This window comes from Pithys albifrons, chromosome 9 (genome assembly GCF_047495875.1).
Source record: "Pithys albifrons albifrons isolate INPA30051 chromosome 9, PitAlb_v1, whole genome shotgun sequence".
Taxonomy (NCBI): Eukaryota; Metazoa; Chordata; class Aves; order Passeriformes; family Thamnophilidae; genus Pithys; species Pithys albifrons.
Window position 1 is genome coordinate 11,987,693 of NC_092466.1, and position 17,846 is coordinate 12,005,538.

Consider the following 17,846-nt stretch of genomic DNA (forward strand, 5'->3'; position numbering starts at 1 on the left):
TGAAGATGATTAGACATGGTTAAGGTTGGAAGGGCTGCATGAGGAGTCAGCCCTTCTGCTTGTAGAAAGTTGATACTAATTCATTAACCTAAGTCAAATGGCACCATTTTCCAGTAGCTCCAGAAATTACTTCTGGCCACTGATATCAAAGCAGCATCACCCTTCTTGTTAGGCTTTTCTTCTTACTATTGATATGATTTTGATGGCTGCTATTACTGCTTAGCTTTTTAGCATCATCAACATGCAAAATAAACTGAAAAGGCAGTTGAAAATACATTTAGTCTAGATATAAAGTCTCTTCAATCTATGCCCCATTAGAAAAAATGGTCAATATTGTAATAAGTGCATTGTTCAGCCCTTCTATTAATGTAATTATAAAAGTATTGGGTTTGGCAGTTGGCTTCTCTTACACTCAGTTGCTATTTTTTGTTTTAGAAGAAACATACTGAGTCTATTGGTTTAGAAAGAAGATGGAATAAACCTCTCAGAGTAAGCAGGGCTTGTTAATTTGCAGAATTTCTGTTGAATTGGCATGAAAAGAACACATACAAAGATATAATAGCTTTGTTTATGTGTGTGGATTATCTCTGATGTGCAGTAACTTCTTGAACGCTGGTTAGTGCTCTGCAAAGAAAGGAAAAAAAAGGGGGTTTTAGTTTGGTATTGAAGAAAATGAAAGATCTAGAATTATTGTGCACAGGAGCTGCATGTTGCAACTTACCCCCAAACCAAATCCCAAATCCATCTGAGGGAAAGTCTGAAGCGATTTACTCCTGTTATAATAACTAGCACTCTAGCTCTTTTTATTATAAATAAATCCATCAAGTCCATAAGAACTGATCATTGAATAAAGGAGGTCTGTTTCAGTTGTACAGAGGGCTATTTGGGATTAAACCACTTGACCCAGTACCTTGAATGTGAACCTGCAGTAAATAAAGATGACAGGGTATAAGAGCAAGGCCAAACCATGTCTGTTACTTTTCTGATGTAGCCTTTCAGCTAAAACTAACTTGGCTCCTTGACTTTATAAAACAACAAAAATGTTTAGGAGAGATATTTATTAAATAAGCCCTTGGTGGCTGTGTATGTGTGGGTTATTTTTTCTTCTCAGAATGTAACCATCATTTGAACCGATACAAACATTCAGCATCCAGGATGGTGGACAGCTGAAAAGCACCAGGTGATTGTTGGCCTGTGTCAGCTGCAGAGAGCTTAATTAGTACTGGAGAAGTAAGAGGTTTGTCTGTGCCTTTAGCCATCCAGTTTCTTTTTCCTGTACCTCTTTATATATGTGAAGTCCTACTGTGTGATGAAGGCAAACTCACCCAGCTGTACTTCATCTTCTAAAATGAACTGGCCACTCAGCATGTTGGAGAGAGTATCCTATGGAAGGGAAAATTAAGTAAATGACATAAAATTTCACTTGTGTGTAGCCTTTAGCCTTTATGGCAGTTGGAGAACAGAGTGCCCTTGAGTTCTGTTGATTGCTCTTTAAGCATTGCCTTATCCTTTTAATGACTGTAGAAAGTAAAAGGGATAGCTTTGGAAAGGTCTATTATGTAGTTAGGAAAATTCTGGCTCTTCAGTAAACTTGGGCTGTGTATGTTTGGATCATGCTGCTTACTAGCAAATGGCAGTATGGAAGAATAAGGTAGTGTTGGTTTTGCATGATCTTCAGCTCTGTATTGCTTGCAGGCTGGCCAGATTGTTCTACCACCTCAGAAACATTTTTCTCTCCAGAGAAGTGGCAACAACCTTGATTCTGAAGACCCAGTTGCTTGGGACATGTAATTCAAAATATCAGTTACTGATATTTAATTGTGGACCTAAACCTACAATGAGGAACTTTTTGGCTTGTTAATTTAATTTTCTCTAAGAACTTGGTGGTGGCTGCCCTGTTGCCTTCTGCTTGAATATGATGTAGAGAATTGAATCCTTCCCTGTTTGATGGATCTGAATTCTTGTGAGAAAGCCACTCCAAAAGTATCAGTAGAAATCTTGGCCAGAAAGGAAAGTGCAGAAGGAATTAAAATTCTAGCAAACTGTGTCTTCTCTGTTCTGAGAATGAAATCTCAAAGGCAGCATTGGCTTCTCTGAGGTCTAGAAATTCACTATCTGATAGGATGGGGTCAGCTTATACTGGCTGCAAAATAGCTTTTCACTGGTGGGGAGGAAAGTTGGAGAAAGGGGGAATCAAGCAATTATTGCCATTGTTGCTCTCAGTGGCTGCTGGTAATATCTTGCATGGGATACCAACACTCAACAGTGTTTATCTGCCCTTGTGCAGATATTCCCTCTTTTTCTAAAAGATTGAGCATTGGCACCTATATTAGTAACTTTAAGGATCTATTTTTGATGGTGGGTTTTCTCTTAATTTGGAAAACGCAAAAAGGCCATAGCCTAGTCTTGCAGATAGGGAAAGTACACAAGACATGTGGTCTAAATCTGGCTGGATAATTCCATTAATTGTGGCACGTGTTTTATTTCACATAGGAACTGATGTCTTCCAGCTGCACCTAATGAGCTTGAATTCAACTAGGAAGGGGTGGAGGTTGCTGAGTGAATCAGCAACATCTCAGATGCCTTAGAGCCTTAATTTACACATGTATTTGGCGTACACTTGGCAGTCATCATGTACATGCTTTAACAATATTCCACTGGGCATTGTCATGTTTGCCCCTTCCTCTCCTTTCTGAAATGCTGCTTCTCTGGCCTCCATGCTCCTGACATTTTCTTTGTTAGTTTCAAGAAGTTTTAAGTCTTGCTATGAATGGTAAATAATACATTTATATTTTCTTGTGGAACATCACACAAGAGTCCACAGCTTTCCTGAATGCAAATGTCATAAACATTTGTCTTCTCAATCACTAAACCTCTAACAGGCTTTTATGTAATTATATAGGGTAGTTACACAGACTATCCTGTCATCAAGTCTGTGGAAAGGCTTTCAGATTTTAGTAAGCTTTGGGTCAGGCTCATTACCAGTTTTTCTGTCCAAAAAGACGGAATTTTTGTTTTCTGATTTGGTTTTGTTTTTTTCTCTACTACGCATAAGAACACAAAGTTCTTTTGACTTAGTATTTGTAAAATGGTATGCTCCTTTCTGTTTGTTTGGGCACCTACCTGTAATGTACCTGCTATGAATGCAGTGCTTGAAGTATAGCTGTTCCAGAGAATGTTGTGTTTTGGGTGGGTACAGCACACAGGTGAGCCCAATGCAGCAGGGAAGGAAGCGTTACTGGCACATCAAGCTGTGACTCACAGGTTGCTGCCCTGCTTCCTGGAGAAGTTCACACCATCTGCTGTTGGCATCTGATTCCTAGGAGAGATTTGAAGTGTGTGAATAGGGGCTAAAGGTAATAACAGAGATTAGTGAACCTAGAGGGCTCTATGGAGAATAAGTCAGTTGCCTCAATAGTATGAATAGGCTTATTGTCCAAGGGATTGGAGATGCTAAGGCAGAGGTAAATTCTAAGGAAGGATTTGACTGAGGCTAAAGGCCTTTTAAATTTTTTTTTAATCTTCTTGGCAGCTGCTGTGCTGTGTCAGAGATCAAATGGTTGTGTGTATGGGTAAATTTGATCATTGGCCAGCTAAGGCCATTGTCGTTGCTATGTGTTACTGGGATCACTGTGCCCTCTCTGGGAGACAAAAAGTAAAAAATTGTCAGGCAGTTCACAATAGCTATCACCCTTTCTGACCACGCTTGGCTCCTTCTCTGCAACAGTGTGCCATGGCCTCTCTATTGCTCTGTGGTTCTGTGTAGTGGGTGCAGGTGGCTGCCCTGGTTTTTAAGTCACCAACTGTGCTCAGTGTGTGGCTGTAACTGCTGTACAGCTGTGGCAGAGACCTGTGGGAGATGACTCTCATATGGTCACACCATGAACTGCCAGTAGTACTGATAGAAGGCCCAGGCTTGCTGCTTCTGATTTAGAGAGCTCACAGAATTGTCTCTTCAGAACCTCAGCCATATCTCAAATATTGCTCTATAATGTCACAATGTAAAAAAGAAAAAAAAAGAGTGCCAAGAGGTCTAGAATCTTTGGAAGAATAGTGCTGGCAGCATAACTCTTCTACTGACAGAGTCCTGCAGAAATGAAGTAGTTGCACTCAAGGAGCTGAACTCCTTGAAACCAGCCTCGAAAACAAGCAGAACTTGTCAGCACTATCAGCTGAGTTAATGCCTGGTGGTACAGTAAGGAAAATGCACTGTTAGTGTTGCCTTTCTGTCAGAGTCACAGAGTAGACAAGTAGTAATGTCTTCATCTGGCATAAAAAGACTGTTTCATTAATTGAAATAACAGACTAGGACTGGGTTTGTCTAGAGGTACAGAATAGAGGTCTAGTCCCAGTCCCCAGGCAGGTGGTAAATGTGATTTACAAACTGTTTGTTCCAGCCCTGTCATTTGCTGCACTCTAGGCTGACTTTCTGGGATTAATTTATTATGCTCTCTTACTAGAGCTTCCCCTAAAGTAGACTACTACTCAGTTGCCCACCAGTGCTGCAAATCAGATGATCTATCAATTGCCACAAAAATCACTTCTTGCATGTCTTGCCTGTCTTCATTCCTAATTTTCTAAAGCAAACTTTACTTCTAGCAGCTATTTCATTTCCTGCATCTTTTTTTGCTCTGTCAGCCAAAGATTTCTATTCCAGCAAGTCCCAAAGGTGTGGTTTCTTAGTTCCCTGGTGAATTTTGAAATAATTCCCCAGCTCGTACCAATCACTGGGGTGAATGTAGGTATGCTGATTAGCTGCTGTGATAGCTATGTCTAATTGGCTGAGCTGGTTTTTCCCTCTCTGAATACCCAAAGAGTTGTTTCATTTCAAGGTTTTATTTGGATGAGCTAGGAGTTAATCATTGCACACAAGTCCAGTGGTTAAAGACTGATCAGCCTCTGACCTAGCTCAATTAACTTAATTCATGGAGGGAAAAGAAGTCCTCATGTTTCAGGGGTGACAGTGCAATCACTAGAGTTGTTCATTTGTCCCTCTGTTTCCCTACAGAATAAGATTCCTTTACCTGCTCACCTTTACACAGCCCTCAGAAGATACATTTAAGGTCAATGAGCTTCATGCTCAAACATAAAGATGTGACAAGAGTCATTTTGCCTTGGCTGTCCATTTTTTTTCTTGGATAGTTGAGCAGCATCATATTTGGGAATAGTTACTTTACTTAAATACCTATTTCAGTTAAATATCTCCTTCCTGGTGAATAGAAACTCAACTCAGAACAATCCACAGCAATTTCCCAAAGAGAAAGACTGTAAATGTCTGGAATGTGAAAGTGGGAATATAAGAGTTTCATGGTCCCAAGACTATCTTTATTTCTACTTCTTGGATAATAAGAACTCCCAGTATTGATGGCTGCATCTGTCCTGCAAAATTTAGTTATATTACAGAGTCTTGGCCTAAATACAGTTAATATTCTTCCATGCTTATCTACATGGCTGAAGAGATTTGGTAACATATGATCTTTTCCTTTGATGTCTGTAAACCACAGGTGGATACCAAGGTAACCTTCCTGAAAATGAAGGGCTTTTTGTTTAAATAGTTAAAAGGAGAGGTTTAGAAAGTATAGTATGAATCTCAAGGTGATGAAAGTGCATCTGGCATATGCAAAGGTAAAAGAGTTCAGGGATTTTTTTTTTTTGGTAGTAATCTAGTATTGCCACAAGGAATTTTGGAATGTGCAATTTGTCTCTCACCATCAGGTTACCTCTTCTACTGTCCTACATCAGTGAACAAACCATAAAGCCAGTCTGGGAACACTATTCCCTTCTTAGTTGGCTGTGATTCACAAGGTTGGGATTGCTTGTCCCATTTGGATACCTTACTGAGAGATTTTCTGGGTGGTTTGAACCAGGTTGGATTGTCATACAGTTCTACAGGCACAATTGCTCCTTAACCCTCAGGTCAAAGCCCTTCCTCTAGCTGATTCTGTCAGTGTCCCCTAATGATCCTTAAGCGCCATTTAAGAGGTTCCTAAGCCATCTCTTCTCATTGCTTGTTTCCTCCATTCTCTTCAGCAGCTGTCTCTCTATTAAATACCAGTGTTCTGTTTTTACAGAAAACACCCCATAAACCAAGCTAGAACAAACTATTACAGACCAGTCCCATATCTATCTCACTCCCATACACCATGTTGAAATGTCCTTTATAAAAACTGTTAACACCTCAGGAATCCAATAAAACATGTAGTTTTTTTAACCGTTAATAACTTTAGGATTTTTCCCATTAAGTCTTCACATGAAGTTAAAGGATAAATAAAATCACAGGAGTTTTATTTTATTCTCTCCAACAATTCTGTTCTACTCTCATAAATAAAACATAACTACAGAAAGACACTTGCTTTAATTTATTCTCACACTGCCACCCAGGCTGAGTTTCTTGACTCTCAGTAACCTCACACAGTGTTGATGACTTCATGGGACCACCGCTGTGCTGTGTATGGATGAGTCAGGCTTTCCATTTTCAAAGTAGCTTTACTTTTTTCTTGAAGCCACACATTTTTCATACAAAACCTAGCTTATTTCTGAGGTTTGTTATGGTCCTCCCTCAGAGCTGCAGTTGTCTCCATTACTACAAGAAAACCTGTCGTCTTCAACTATATTTACAATCACCTAAATGTTCTATAGGTACAAGGACTTTCCTTGCCAAACCTCTTTGGAGATTTTGTTTGCTGATCCTCTGTAATGAGACTAGAAAAGACAGTCCTGTCTGAGCTACACCCTATACCTGATTTTTATCATCTGTATCTTGTTTGAGATTATCCCGGCTATTCCCTTTCCTTCCCTTTTGTTGACTAGTAAATCCTTTTTGTTACACTGGAAATGTGTAGAATTTCATTTTTGTTTTAATGAACTGCTGCTGGGAGAGTCCTTCCCTTTTGTTGAACCCAATCCCTTTGTCAGCTTGATTAGTCAAATTGCTGGTGAATTTATTGCTCTCCTCCATAATCATGAGTGTAGTTGCATTATTAAACATCTGTCTCTGCCCTACACACAAGCAGAGTTCAGAGGGCTGAAGGAGAACATCACCACACAATAATTAGTAGTACAGTGGCTGAGAGAGCTCTCTTCAGATGGAGGAGGCTCCCAAATTGAAGTTTTTTATCATTTGAGAATGACTGCATCTCAGTGTTTGCCTTGCTGTAAAGGAAGATTTGGTTGAAACTAATGTCTGTTAGTGCTTGCTGTAATAACAGCCCCAGCTGTTGTTTTAATGCTTAGATATCTACAAATGCATCAGTACTTTAGCTGCCTACTCTGCTATGTGCTGTCCTCTCTTTCCACCAAAGCCTGGACCTTTCACATCTCAGGTGGATATCTTCTGAGGACTAAATAATCTGCTCTGTTTGATGTTCTGCTGGGAAATTCCATTCAGTACCTTTCCTGAAAAGTTTTGCTTCTGCAGGTTGGCATTTTCTAAAGTGAAAATGTGTCAGTTTTATCCCTGAACTTTCAATGTGTGTGTGCAGTTTTGATTTTAGTTTTGTTGAGGGATTTTTTTGGTGTTTTTTTTTGTTGTTGTTTTGTTTTGTGGGGGTTTGTTTGTTTGGTTTTTGATTTTTTTAAACCACTCCTAGGCTAAAGCACAAACCTATGAACTAATGAAGAATGTTTCAGGCAGTGTGACAGCACAGATGTCAAAAATACTCTTTGAGGCTTCTCCAGGACTCCTGGAGAACTTGGGAGGTGTCAGGGGAAATTTACACCATGATGAACTTACTTGACTGTCTGAAAAAACAGTATTTCTGTTTTATATGGAATTTTGCATTTCTGAAACTGAGGTAAAACATGATAGTGAAAAAGACTGTGAAACTTGCCATTCAGAGAATAATGTCATTCAGCCAGTTGGATAGGAAAGGCTGGATAGGTCCCTGGGGGATGTTTTGATTTTATCCAGAAACTGTCACCTGATGGAGAACCTCCTTAGGGAAAGCTTTATTTTCATTGAAAAAGATCTACTAAGACACATGACATTCCTGTAAGGGTGGCAGAGTAACAGGAAGTCTTAATCTTCACTGTTAACACTGAAAGGCTCATTAGCAGTGTGGAAGGACCACAAGTTCTCATGTCACCATGTTCTCCAGAGGTACTGCTTCAAGGATTCAAACGCTACAGCTTATTTCTTGTGTTTTATTTGTGATGATGCCAGCTCTCACTAGCCATAGGAATTAGGCTACTGCTGAGAGTGCCATTAAGGCAGCATTACAGATATTGCCTGTCTGCTTCTTGTGCTGCTGTCCTGGAAAGGACAAAATGCCTCTGGCAGGTGGAGGAGCAGTAAGAAATCCTCATGGGACGCACACACAATAACCCCTCTCTGTAGCACACAAGTTTGTTCCCACTGCATTCCTGTTGTTGGAGCAATTAGACATGAGAAGTATGACTTGTCAGGGACTTTTCTCGATTCCCTGAGCTTTGCCATCACTACTTTCTGTGGCGTGGTCTGGATCCAGTCCAGCCCCAGTCCTTGAACAGTGGGGCAGGAATATTTCAGTTTTGCCCCTGTGTCTGAGCAGCCTTTGGGCTGGTGATGTGGGGAGGCATCAGTGAACTTTCTCCCTGGAGCACCAGACACTTTTCTCTTTTGATTGACGTGCCTCTCTTGAAGCCAGCTTGAAAAGTGTTTGCACTTGAAGCAAGTAGAGCAAATTCTAATTTGTCTGGAATGGGTCCTCCTGTTAAATGTTAAACTGACCTTTTCAAGGGAAATTTACTTGATAGTTCTAAGTGAAGCTCTGCTTTAAGCTAAACCTGTCACTACAACATGATTAAAATCACTTAAAAGTACATCAGTTGCACATATTATTAATGGAAATTGAAATCAGCCTAAATAGTAATCATAAATTTTAAAGCAGGGGGAAGAGGATGGAGATGGGAAAAAAAGCCCATACATGATGTAAAGGTTAAGGTGCCTTATTCACCCAAAAATTGGATGGACTGAACAGGGAACTTTATTCTGAAACAATGAAAAATTACCAACTACTTTTTTTTGTGTATTTACAGTGCTCCAATTCTTATCTATTGAAAAGGGGAATTCAGTGCATTCATGGCAGGGGTGTGATCTGTGTAGACCTAGAAGAATTGGCCACAGATGTCTGGCCTTCACCTTCTACTGGACCTTTAAGCAACAAATTGCCAAATTTCTGGCAGCCTGATAGATGGTAGAGGGGTATGTGTGTATGTGTGTAGATACTGGGGAAAGTGGGGTTTGGGGCATGTGATACATGGATGTCTGCTACCCAGCTGAACTGCACATTTAAAATCTTGCATTTATTCTTACCTCCTTCCCTCCCCCACCATCCAGAATGACAGGTCCAGTCTTGGCCATTGTAACAACTCTTACTTAAAGTGTCTGTTCTAATTGGGTGCTAATAAATCAAAACTAAATTGAAGACTTTCCACTTACAGTCATTTATCAGGGACTTTCTGTCACACAGAAGGACCAGACTTGGCAAGTATCTCAAGACAAATGTCCAGGGACATATGAAGGTGCTTCTTGAGGATATTATCTTTATGTAACTGTGTGACCTTTGTAAATCCAAATGCAAATTCAAACCTTTAGTAATTAATAACTCTTGTTCTACCTGTATTGGTTCCACACAGGTGAAATTAGCATGGCTTTTCCCACCTGTTTTGGGACATTTAAGTGCATTCATGTGGCACTAAATAGTACTCCATAAATAGAGTCTGATAAGCTTTTCTTTGGGTTTGGAGCTAAGTAGGCTGCATTGTCCACAGCCTGGAAGTAAACACAAAGATCTTGTATGTTCAACATCAGAGTGATATTTTTCTTTTCCACTAATACCACCTCCACTTCCTGTTATAGAAATATGAATGGATACACACAGTATGAATCACCACTTGCCCACTGTCCAGAAGGGAAAACACATTGCAGCCCGATTGAGCCCATTACATAGGAGTTGCATGTCTATGTTAGCACAGAGCAGTAGTGTGCCTGGAAGTGATGGACTCCAGAGGTGGGTAAATACACATCAATTTGGGGATTTATGTGGCTTTTGTGATCAAGTGTGAGATTTGGTCAACAAAGCTGAAATCTGCTGGTTTTGAACATGTTAGAAGACACACCTTTTTTAAGGACGTTGGTAGTGGCAGAGGATGACAGGTCTAAGAACAACAGAAGGAGTTCTCAGGTGCTTGGCTGAGTTCCTGTTGGTAGCGTTATTTTAATGACTATATTGTATAATTAATGTCTTTATACACCCACATCTTTGGAAAGACCTTCCTTAAAGTTTTAATTCCAAAGAAATTAAAAACAGGTGCCTTGTGGGAAAAATAGGTCTTCTGCTGTTTTGAGTAATAGTTGAATATGGCCCATCAGTAAGGATTTTAGTATCAAGGAATCTTTACAAGTTGTTCAGTCTACAGTCTTTATTTTCTCACAAACAGAAAATGTAATTAATACAAGATGTTGCTGCAATGCAGAGCAAAATAGTAACTTGATCTTGTGTGAAATGTTTCTAATACAGAATTTATAGCCAAGCTTTAACTTACTTTTATCATTTACTGGTAACATAAAAGCAAATCCATTTTATCTGTAGCTGGTGCTGACTTAAAGATGACTTTCAGAATCAAAGAACCAGAGGAGCTGAGCTCATTTCTAGAGCCTTCACTATCAGCCTTCAGTCCCTCTATGCACAAATGCCAGTGTATCAGTTTGCTAATAGACTGTTTGAACACCTCACCTTGACCACAACTTGCTGTGTTCTTAACACACAGCACATGCTCCCGACCATTTTTTCTGCAGAGTGATTGGGAGCATGCATCCTCTGCAGGCCTGGGAAACGGTATTAATCTTCTGTTGTGTACTTTCATTTAATTTCCTGTAAAAATCCATCTTCTGCTACTAGAGTTGACCTAAGGTTAGATGTCAGAGGAACAAATTACTGTCACTTGCTCGATACCCCAAGAGTAGCTATAAATAGCAAGCTTTATAACCCTACTGATCCTTGAGATGCATAGTGATAAATATGCTTCTATCAACCAAGAGGAAAATATAAATCTACGTGGCTCTGGGTGATGTATATTGTTTGAAGCTGACACAAATGGTAGAGCTGCTTCAGTTAAATGGCTTTAAAAAGAAAAAAAAAAAGTATTACTCATTGTATTTGCCTGCTTTAAAGTATTAATTAGTGTTTCTTGGGTCCGATAATCCAGTAGCACATCTTTTACATCCAGAAACAACAAATTTTTTCTGTGGCATGGTAACAGTGGAGCTGAAAGCTAGGTTAGGGTAACAGCTAACAGCTTAGCCTGTTCACTGCTTGGACTCAGAGAATGAATTGAAAACCTTTTCAGTGGACCAATTTTCTGCTGGGAAATGCACCATTATTCAGATAAATCTTCTGCAATATTTTAAAAATGAAATCTTGACAGAAAATGTTGGAATTATTTGAAACTGAAAGTGTGTTTCGTTTTGATTATTCTCCTTGTTTCATTGGAGTTTTTTCCTGTGGGATGACAGCCAGACTATGTTATAAAATATTCAGTTGAATGGATAATGGTACTGCTGGTACAAGTGAAATGAAACACTTTGAATTATTATTTTTTAAATTTAATCTTCCACATCCCCCCCGCATTCTTACTCCATCCAGATTTTGGGAATAATGATATTTTAAAACAAGGAAAAAAGTTATTAGCATTGCCTAAGGGATGAGAAATTCATCTTCCAACTAACTTTAATATGAATTAATGCATGAGGAACATTTTTAGCAGGTTTTAAAATACTACCGGTCCTTGGGAGTTACTACATTATAACAACTAGGGGGCTTGAACAGTGATTTTGAGAATAATGTCTTGGGCTGTCTGGGTCTTTTAAGCTTTCTTGCTGTTGATTTGCACTGGCAGGATAGAATGAAGTTCTCATGTTGTGTTGCAAAAGCTTAAATGGTGCTAGCTAAAAAATCTTTTCTCTGGCTTGTAGTACATACCTTGAAGAAGACCATGTGTTCATGACAGAATAAAACTGCTCCTTACTCTTAATGGGAGATGGGGTAAAGCAGCTTTCTGGGTGAATGATGTGACTATGAATGCTAAGGTAGTTCTGTTGAGCAAGTGTATCAAACCTTCTAACTAAACTCAGCCTGCTGTGAGGTTTTTTGCTTTTTTTAACAGAGCTGCAATGACCTCGGTGTTACGGTGGGGAGGGGAGTATAGGACATGTACGGTTGTCTCATCTAGCTGATTAATGGAAAAGCTTCCTGTTGCTCTGCCCTCAAGCTACAAAATCCATTAACCACCCCTTGGGGTGCCTGAAATTTATTCTGGCCATTACCATCAATTAGAAAGTTAATAGTGTGATGATTACTGGGCTACAGTCCTAGCCATTCATGTGATTTACACCTGACTGGGGTGAAAATGTGAAGAATCAACACTCAAGAAACCACTTTTATGAGCAAGAATTTGGCATAAGGATGTAGTGATGTCAGTGTGTCCCTGTAAACATATGGCAAGAAGAATCATTAGTCATTCTCAATTCTCCAATTTAAAAGGCAGCTTTTAATGCAAATGTATGGAAGAACAACTTTAATATCCATCACAGCTAAACTGAGATTTGTTTCATTGATGCCCTTAAGCTTTGAGTTTAGCTGTGCCTGTGGGAATGGCTGCATTCTGAGTTGTGGTGGTGCAGCATATTCACCACCCTGATGAAGCTGAAAAAGAGATTTGAGAGTGGGAAGTTGTGTTGAGTCACCCTCTCTACTGCTCAAGCAATGGAAATTGAAAGGTCCAGTTCCTTCAACTGCCACTTTGCTTTGTCCTCAGTGGAAACTGCAAGTCTTGCTGCGATTCTTTTAGCCAAGCAAAACAGGTGTTAAGTCCACAGCTATTTTGCCACTAATGCAGTCCTCTGACCTAGACACCCTATCCCCTTTCCCAGAGTTAATTATACAAGTGATTATTTAGCACAGCTGAGGGAGGTTCCAGAATGTGTCTGTAGCCTCTGAAATGGGGTCATCCGCAACAAGCCCCAGGATTTACAGTCCCTTTCTGCAAAACAGTTCCTTGGAAACACTTTCAGAATAGAGTCCAGTCTGTGCATTATTTTTCCCACAAAAACTTCGGAATTGTACACTTGAAAGAGAAATCTTCATGTCTTGCATTCTGACAGCAAAGATCCTTCTGATTTCCTGGAAACAGCTGCTTCCTAGCCAGGGCAAATTGATTGTTGAAGCTGTCTAGTTCCATGTTTATGGTTGTGCATCTCCATAGTAATACTTTGGATTTTACATGAGAGTGTTATTGGGATCTGATCTTTGATCAGGAGGCAGAGAAGTGGAGAATCTGAATATGGATTTAATCAATCCCCAGAATCTTCTGTTCCTGTGCAGTAAAATGGTCAGACAAGATGGGACAGACAGCTAAAATTAGAGAAGTAGTAAAAGGGAGGAGGGGAAAAGTGCATCATTCCCATCTAATCCAAATTTAATCTTTTTTTTTACTGCTAACATACTTGATGTTGCTCTTTTCTTTGGGTATCCAACCTTTATTCAGCAATGTCTCTGAAGCCTGAAGGTAAAAAGGCTCGTCTCCACAATACAGTGGAATGTTACTTCTGCTAAAAAAGGCAGTGGCATCAGAAACTGATATTTAAAAAACCCTTTAGTGACATCTTGCAGGCATAAAATGGCTCTGAACTTTTACACGTGAAAGTTTGATCTGAATTATTCTGTCCCATGGCTAGTTTGGTAAGGGTAAGCACCATGTCACAATGATCAAAAAATCAGTGTGTTGTCAACATAATTCTCATAGTGAATCCAAAGCAGAACACTGTACCAGCTACTAAGAAAAAAGAAACTCTACCCCAGCCAAAAATCAGGGTCATGGTTGTCATTCATGCGCTAGCCTGATTATTAGAAGAATTCTTCTTTTCCTTATCCTTGCATTGGAAGAGTCGTAAGTCTTGCTGCTGTTCTAATGCTGTACATTATGGTATGAGTGGATTTTGTCTTGTTCAGCTGGGCATACTTGCATGTTTTTCATAATTGACCATTCCCTTCACCTTTCACCTCACAGAGATAAGAGTAAGAAATAACCTCAGCCTGGTTGCATGACTTCCTTTTATCCCATACAATTTGTCTTCTCTCCACTTGGAATATTCCCACCCTCATCTCCCCAGATTGAACTACTAGTCGTTTTCCTAAAACCTTCCAACTTGCAAAGGTTTTTCTTCTCCTTGGCCTTTTGAAAGGTACAGAAGATGTGTTATAAGATGAAAGGTGAAGTTTGCTGAAGCCCTAATGGTTGGGTTGTACCAAAACCTGTGTGTGTGCGCTCAGTGTAGCCCCAAATCATAATAGGAGTATGAATGGCTAAGAAACAGTGACCTGTGCCTACAGCTTGCATAGGCAAATGGAGGTTTAGCCATGTGGCTACAGATTTTGGCAGGCCCTTTACTAAATATATGCAAAGGGGTGGATGGTCCTTATTTTGGATGTGATAGAGCCAGAGGGACAAGTATTCTCTGCTTCTGTAGGTTGGTAACCTGAGTTACTAAATCTCAGCATGAAAGGCAAGTTAGGCAAGTTTATTTTTCTTCCAATCATTATGTGAAACAAGCAACTTCTCTATCTTGCCTACAGATAGCATCTCATGACCCTTTCACTCTCCTATTTCCTTTCTTCTCGTTTGGGTAATATTTTGAATAATTATCCAATGCAATATGTAAGCTTGGGATTGGATGATAAAATATGGACTGCTTCTCCTGCTTGTCACACCTTTAAATTATTTATAGCAATAATCTGTTGAAATGTATTAAGCCAAAAATTACAAGAAATTTGAGTGTGTATACTTCTGTTCATTTGGATTACTCCGAGTAAATGTTGATTAAAAAGGAAAAGAAGAAAATTGAATTACATTAACTGATTATGCAGAGCAATGTCAATTTCATAGTTTCCTATTTTTTCTTTGTAATTTTTTACTCCTCTTTTCGGTGGCTTTTGCAGCTGGGAAACTTTATGGTGAGGAAATTCTTCCCATAAGGGAAAAATACACATTTCAGTAAACTCATAAAAATGGAAAAATTCATTTCTAGTAAGATCCACAATCATAACTCAAACTGGAAGCAAAATATTTTCAAAATGGAGTTTTAAGTCTGTTTAAAAATGCCTATTTAAACTGTATTTAATTTTGTATTTTGTCTTTTTGGCATTGATAGCACGACTCTTTCCAATCCTTATTTACACACAAAAAAACTCCAGAAAACTTAAGCTGTCAGGATGGAGTGGGAAGAAGGTGGAGCCTGAGGGGACTTGCATTTGGCTCTGTCACAGACTTCCTTCAAATGTAGGTTTAATTATCTAGTCTTTCCTTCCATTTTCCCTACCTAGACAGTGGGAACAGTACTGTTTGCCAGCCTGCTGAGGGCCTCGTGAGAAAAAAGTAATCAGAAGTGTGTTCACTCAGGGAGTGAGACGTGTGGGTCCCTTGAGTTTTGAAATATTTTATTTTTTCTTTACCCTGGAGATGTCTATAAAGGTTAATTTCAACCTGCCAGGATGAATTTGAAGTGTTTTAATGTTGTGACATGTGTGGTGCTGTTACAGACATTTAAAGAAATGCTAACCAACTGTTTGGCTTGTCACTAATGTCAGACCACTTAACACTGCCCTCTTGAACCAAACGCTTATTAAGGCAAAAAAAAAAAAGGCCTCTCTGAACTAGCTGCACTTTAGCCTCGTCTCTGCTCTGCTTAAAGCAAATAAACTATAGCTAAACTTTGGCCAAGTTCATTAATATAGCGAGGAAAAGGAGTCCAGGGAAGGCTTAAAGATGCAATAAGGTTGGTCTCAAACTGCAAAAAGGCCTTTAGCAGAGGCAGTGTCAGGGACACATGAATAAATTCACTATTGAAATGTCTGGGGTTCTCAGTAGGCTGCAGGAGGTTTTTTTAAAAAACCCCTGTGTTATGGTTTCAAAAGCACACACATACATAACCTGTGTGCTGATACCCATTCAGAGTTGGGCCTCAGAAGCGAAACCTGTACAAATGAGGGCAAGGTCTGCTGCTGCTACATGGGAATTCTGTCCAAGGACACAGGATCCACTGTGTTTACATCTTGCAATTGCTCTTCAGTGTGGAATTGTAAAACCTTTCAAAGTGCGTCAGTCTCTATGAGCTAGGCAAACACATCCCATTAGAAACTGGCAGAGCCCTGGGGAATTATTTCTACAATGAGTAAGAAAGAGTGGTGAGAACTATACAGGTGAAGCAAGGCAAGTTGCAAAGCAAAAGTAACTTTCTATGAAAATAAGGAATGGGATTTAAAAAAAAAAATTCACTCTGAGAGAGAAGCTGAGGTCAAGATCACTCTTACTTTCTGGAAAAGAAGTGGCAGGGTCACACAAGAAGGAGTGAAATCAAAACAGGCATCAGACTGAAAATGATACCTATCAATGCCTTGTGAAAGGCTTAACAGGAATAACATGTGAACATAAATGGTTAGCTGTTGCAGAAGACTTTGACATTACTAGCTTTTGTGAAGCGTGGTACTATGAAAAAAATCAATGGGAAAATTTAGTACCTGGCTATGAAATCAAAGTAAAAAGTTTCAATTTCAGTGATGAGGGAATAGCCCATCAGCCTAGAAGTTTCCCCAGGAAAGAAAAAAGCAAAACTCAACAACTCTACAGCAGAGTTTACAAACAGGCTTAAAACATTGCACATGGAAATACAAATGCTCTCCAGAGTTACCAGCTCCAGTATTTTTCACATTCAGACATGAAAGATAATTTTTAATGTCTTAATTATTCCTTTATTTAAAAACTTGTTCAGTTGAAAGCCTTTTGTAAATGCAGACTGTGGCTCCACAACTCTGACTTCTGCTATCTGACAGGCTTCTTTCCAAAAATCTGCTCATGTAGAGAATAACGCAATAGCAACTGGCAAATCTTGTGCTCAACTGGCCATTCCCTTTGGAGAAAAACCAGGTGGCAAACTTAGTTATGTGGGAGTTTGGAACGGATGATCTAATAGTCATTGCTGTTCCTTATTTAAAATACCTGACTTCTGCCAGGGGTGAATTCATGATCAGAAGGAGAAACAGGTTAGAGCCCATCTCTTCAAGCTGCTCCTGGTCATGACAGGCTGCCCTGCTCTACTGCTTCCTGACCACATGGCAGGTGCTTCTGGTCCTGCCTCCCAGGGCTGGCTGCCACTTGGACCACAGTTAGAGCAGCAAATTAAACTGTGGAGAAAGGAGGGTAAGGACATGAAGCACAGGCAATATTCTTACGGTGGAGGTGGGGGAAGCAGTCGAGTTAGTATGTGAAAACCGGGTGTAATTGGTGGGAAAAGGGGGAAAAAAAAGTAAATGGTGCCAATTAAAGTGATTTCTTCTTAATGATGTGTGTTATAACAAGGGATTTAATCTGTTAACATGGGAAGAAAGCTGTATTCTAATAGGCAGGAGGCATGAGACAGCTTAAAGTTTGCAAGTAATGTTTTCCTTTTTTTCTCATGGAGTGTTCCAGAAAGATCTTGATGTGAAAAAACCCACCTTGACCACATAATCAGTTGTTTGATTCTTTAAGTCTTCAGCAGCTTGTGTAAAATAAGTATGGGCAACCTTAAGTTTTTAACAAAAGAGAGTAAACAGCAACTTGCTAGGGAATTTATTTCATCTATATATTCAAACTGACAGTCCTCTGAATGTCAGTCTGTGCTTCTTGAGAAAGAAGGAAATTTTCATAGGGTTCATGTTACTGGTTGATTCAGAATGCCTGTTATAATTGTGAAATATTGGTAGGAATGGATTGAGATATATTCATGACAGTAGGTGGACTAATGAAATTCAGTGACTTTATTTAAAATGTGC

At 39.5% G+C, this 17,846-nt stretch overlaps 1 protein-coding gene across 3 annotated transcripts in view; it reads left to right on the plus strand.

The window, feature by feature from the left end:
- Positions 1–17,846, plus strand: part of SORCS1 (sortilin related VPS10 domain containing receptor 1) — a 267,062-nt gene that overhangs the window by 94,972 nt on the left and 154,244 nt on the right. The window lies entirely within an intron of this gene.